At 44.0% G+C, this 5,196-nt stretch overlaps 1 non-coding gene across 1 annotated transcript; it reads left to right on the forward strand.

The window, feature by feature from the left end:
- The first annotated feature begins 1,581 nt into the window (after window positions 1-1,581).
- Window positions 1,582-1,680, forward strand: LOC112891249. The gene has a single exon (XR_003228475.1). It is a non-coding gene; the product is annotated as a small nucleolar RNA snoR128 (small nucleolar RNA).
- Window positions 1,681-5,196: the final 3,516 nt, after the last annotated feature.

Raw genomic sequence — 5,196 nt, forward strand, 5'->3', positions numbered from 1 at the left:
CACTGCAGGGGGCCGTTTTTATCTCTCATCTGGCCTACATGTCAGTGACCCTCAATGCCACGGAGAAAGGCCGGGTTCGGTCTCCATCGCCGAGGAAGTCGTGTGGTTCGTCGTCTCGGATGCACGCACGTTACCGGCGGGCGTTGGCGGTTGGCGCTCCGTCCGTGTCTCCGGCGTGATACCTTGGACCCGCCGCCGACTCTCGCGCGTGCACCGTAGCTAGATTTTTGGGTGACGACGCGGGTGGAAATCGTCGCGTCGCACGTGCCGGCTTCGCCCGGCCGCCGCCGTCGGCCGAGGCCCGCACGAGCGCGGCCTCCAAGCTGGCTGCTCAATAGGCCAAGACCAAGAGGAAGAAGAAGAAGAAGCACGCGCGGCCGGGGTCCAAAGCTCAAAGGTGATAGGGAGAGGTGTTCTGGTCTATGAAAAAAAACCTTCTTGTGTGATGATGAGATCTATTTGCTAATCGTTTGCTTTTGTAGCGGCCGTACACAGGGGAAAAAGCCTGCGCTGCAGGTACACGTGCTGACCTATCCGTCCTTTTCTCCCTGCGAAAACCATGTGTGCTGTTACTGTCCAAATTCCAGGTGATTGACTTTCCTGTTTTTTTTTGTTTAGTGAAATTCATGGTTTATGTTACTCTAATTTTTGAAAGGCGTATTAGGATTTGATTTGGAGAAGTTTTGGACCATCCAGCAGCTGTGCCGTGTATCAACTGTCACTACAGAATCCATGTCGTGGCGTCACAAGATCTTGAGTTGTGAATCTATTGATATTATTATGACTTTGTACACTGATAATAATTAAAGATTCAGATCCTAACGTTTGAACTTTTCAAATACTAACACCTAATAAAGTAAATCGAGGAAGTATATAATAGATAGTGCAAACATGCACACGAGTGTCTAGTTTTTACATTGGAAATGCTACTCTCTTTTTTTTTTTCTTTGTCGAGCACACCAAGGCCTAGCGAGCGAAAGCCGCTTCGTGCAGCCAGCGGGCCTTCGCATCTTGGGCCTGCTTGCACGTAACCAAGGGGCCTCGCGCCGAGGAGAAAACAAAACTACCGGTTTAGCTGGGCGCCTGGGCCGGAATCAGGGCCCACTCGAGAAGGGTGGCACGTATCTTTCATCTTTGTGGGCCTCCGACGAACCAGGCTGCTTTCCCTATATAAAGAGAGATCCATCATCCATCGCCCTGCTAGGTCCTTAGGGTTCCAATCGCCTCTTCCATCGCGCCGCCCGTCCTGCGACCCCAGCGCCGCCATGCTCCTCCGAGGCTTCATCAACCCTCTCCATACGAGATCCGTTTTGCTTCGTTCTTCGTGATTTGCCTTTTGATTTCTGTTTCTTTGCCCCCGTTTGATCCGAGGAGGGTGGCGGCGGCGGTGGCGATGACGAAAAACATGGTTCGCTCGTCTGAACGGCGGGTTCTCCCCCGCCCTGCGGAGCTTAAAAGTAGTCCGAGCCCAACGCCGCCTCCTCTGGATCCACTGCTCTTGTTTCTTGTTTCTTTCGACGCTACTTGTTTCTTTTTTTATTTCTTCAGCCCTTGTATCATTTTTTGGTTTCTGAAGGGGTGTTGCAATGATGACGTCTTCACATCTCGAGAGCAGGTCTCTGCTCGATGAGCCTGGGAAATAATCTACATTATTTTCCTCCTGAGCGGTTACCTGAGCAACTCCAAACAATCATCGTCCTCATTATTGTACCTCTTGCTGACAGAGTGGATAATGCAAGAAACAATGGCACTCGTCTGTCATTGTACAGGACGAGTACTGTATTTAGGGTGAATCGGGTAGCTTGAGTTTGCATCCAATGCAGCACGTTTGTGGGCAGCATTTTCCGAGAGGCGTGAGTCAGGCAGAAGAATTCTAGTCTGATGATTCATGAATGTTCACCGAATTAACATATGGGTTTCCACAAACTGGGTACATGACCTGCGTGATTCCTTCAAGAAATCCTTTTTTTAAAACCTAATTCCTTTCAAACATCGGCCTTCAAAACGATCAGAGAGAAAGCAGGTAAAGATTGTATTTGCATAAGCAGAATTTTACTATCCATATAATTCTGTAATATTTTGTAGGAATTGAGTTCACATGGGCATGACTTGACTTGTACTCCAGAATCAAGAAAGAAAGGGCCTGTTTAGTTCCTTCCGCAAAAACGCAAAAAACGTGTAAACGCAAAGATGCCAAAAAAATCTTGCTAATTTGAAGTACTAAATGAAGTCTATTTATAAATTTTTTTGCATGGATAGGCCGTAAATCGCGAGACGAATCTAATGAGCCTACTTAATCCATATTTTGCAACAGTGATGCTACAGTAACCATCATCCGCTAATTATTGCTTAATCATGGATTAATTAGCATCATTAGATTCGTCTCGTGATTTACAACCCATCCATGCAAAAAGTTTTGTAAATAGACTTCATTTAGTACTTCAAATTGGTAAGATTTCTTTGCAAAAAATGTTTTTGCGTTTTTGCGTCCTCATCTAAACAGGTCCAAAGTGCACAATGCGTAAAAAAACGAAAAAAGAACACAGGAAAACTAATTTAACTGTAATGAGCAGAAAGGTCATCAGCAACTGTAATAGTAAGTTGGTAGAGTTGGAAGCCTTACAAGAAACAGTCTCAAAGCAACGGTTTTAATGATGATATGATGTGAAAACACGAACATCATGTCCATGGGCAGCAAGCTGGCAGGCCACATCAACAATCAATCTCTCAGCAACAAAGTACCTAGGGTCTCTCAGCAACAAAGTACCTGGGACTGTTTGGTTCCAGACCTAAATTTTAGCCCTTTAGATATTTGATACTGTATTAAACATGGATTACTGATAAAATTAATTGCACAACCTCTGGACTAACGAATCTATTAAATGTAATTAGTTCATGATTTGATAATGTGGTGCTACAGTAAATACATGCTAATGATGAATTGATTAGGTTTAATAAATTTATCTCACAAATTAGCCTAAGTTTATAAAGTTAATTATACATATTTAGTCCTTCTAATTAACATCCGATATTTAGTCCTACTAATTAACATCCGACACGACAAACTTTATCTCTCACGATCCAAACATCCCCTTATTCGTGCTGCCGGTACTGAAAAAGTTAAAAAAAAATAGTTGAGCAGCTGATGTCTCTTGTGTTGCCATTGTCACTATACATGCTGGTGGTACTGCAAAAAGTTTACAGAAATTAGTCTATATTTTTCCAACTGCGTGCTCCCCATGACAGTAGGATGCAACAACGAATTAAGTTGGCGCAACGTTTCCCGCAGCATGCTAACAAGGGCGTCTCCAGGGACAACAAGTCTGCCTTCTCGAGTGTTCGAGTGAACAGCAGAGAGAGGCGATTTTCCCCTCACGCCAGGGACTCGTTTCCCCACGGATCGAGATCTTGGCTTGGAGTACAAAGCAAGCAAATCCGTGGAGCTGATTGAAGCGGAGGCGAGGCTGCTGCCGTCGACGGGTTCGAGTATCCGGCTGCAGCATTTTGGGCGACATGGATAACGAGAGCATGACGGTTGTTCTCGGAGAGGAGGATGTCGAGGATCAAATCGAGGAAGCTCGGGATTTGGAGTCTGGCCACGAATCAGAGGAAGAGGATGTGATTGAGGTTGACTTAGAGGAAGCTGAGAAAGAGGTACAATCACCATGGATTGCCATAGCGCGTTTCTATTCTCAAAAAAGATTTAGGGTCTGTTCGTTTCCAGCGCTCTAAATTTTAGACCCATCACATCAAAGAGAATCTTGCTATTTAAAAATATTAAATAAAATCTGTTTATAAAACTTTTTGCACAGCTGGGTGCTAATTCGCGAGACAAATTTAATGAGCCTAATTAATCCATAATTTGCAACAGTGATGCTACAGTAATCATCCGCTAATCATAGACTAATATACCTCATTAGATTCGTCTCGCGAATTAGCACTGGGGTTCTGCAATTAGTTTTATAATTAGACTTTATTTAATACTTATAAATGATAAGATTCTTTTTGATATGACCCTTCTAAACTTTAGACCCCAGGAAACGAACACACCCTTAGTATTCATGGTTTATTTGAGGACATGGCCAAAGCATGGGGCTTACGGCACAAAATGGAGTATAAAGTCCTAAAGGGAAGCTTTTCTTGATTGAATTCAGCACGGAAGGGGATTTCAATTTTGCTTTGCGTGGTGGTCCTTGGTTGCAAAGGGGGACGCACTCATTGCCCCCTTTGATGTCAAGATGAGGCCATCAGAAGTTAAATTGGAGAGCATTCCACTTTGGGTGCAGATTCATGATCTACCACAAATCATGATGGCAGAAAAAATGGGTCATGTACTTGGGAATCGTCTAGGCCACAAGGTGTTAGAGGTGGATGTGGAAGCCAATGGTGAGCCCCGCCAAGAGCAATGAGTTGCCTCAGCTGGAACTGCCGGGGGGCGGGGGGGGGGGGGACCCCCGGACAGTTCAAGAACTAGAAGCCTTAGTTAAGGCTAATTCCCCCAAAATTATTTTTCTTGCGGAAACTAGACGACGTGGAGTTCCATTAAATCATCTTCGTTGGAGGCTGGGTCCAATGAACTTTGTAGCGGTGGACAGTTTCGGAAACAGTGGTGGCCTTGCCGTATTTTGGCATGAATCAGTGGATGTAACGCTAAAAAGATATTCCCAACGAATAATGGATCTGGAGGTGAAGCTATGTCAAGAAGCACCTACATGGAGACTTACTTTCATGTATGGTGAGCCAAGAGTAAAGGACAAGAAGCATATGTGGGTTGATGCGATTAAAAAAACTTTCTAATTTACCTTGGTTGGTGATGGGAGATTTTAATGAAGCTATGTGGGCTTTTGAACATTTCTCTACAACTCGCAGGGGAGAGCAACAAATGGCAAATTTTCGGGAGGCACTCAATGTTTGTGAGCTAACGGACTTGGGCTTTACAGGCACCCCATATACTTATAGCAATAAACGAGAAGGGAGACAGAATGTTAAAGTTCGTTTGGACAGGATGGTGGTGAAAGTGCATTTGGCCTTCTAAGTAGATTTTGGTGTTGATATATATAAAATTAAGGAGCTAATCAGTTTATCGAGTTATGGATATGTTAAAATTTAATGAAATGAAAATGAGCAAGAAAAGACGTCAAATTTGCTTAAAGGACGGTGTTAGGCTTGAAATTTTTTATTTATTTATTTTATATT

This window comes from Panicum hallii, chromosome 4, assembly GCF_002211085.1.
Source record: "Panicum hallii strain FIL2 chromosome 4, PHallii_v3.1, whole genome shotgun sequence".
NCBI lineage: Eukaryota > Viridiplantae > Streptophyta > Magnoliopsida > Poales > Poaceae > Panicum > Panicum hallii.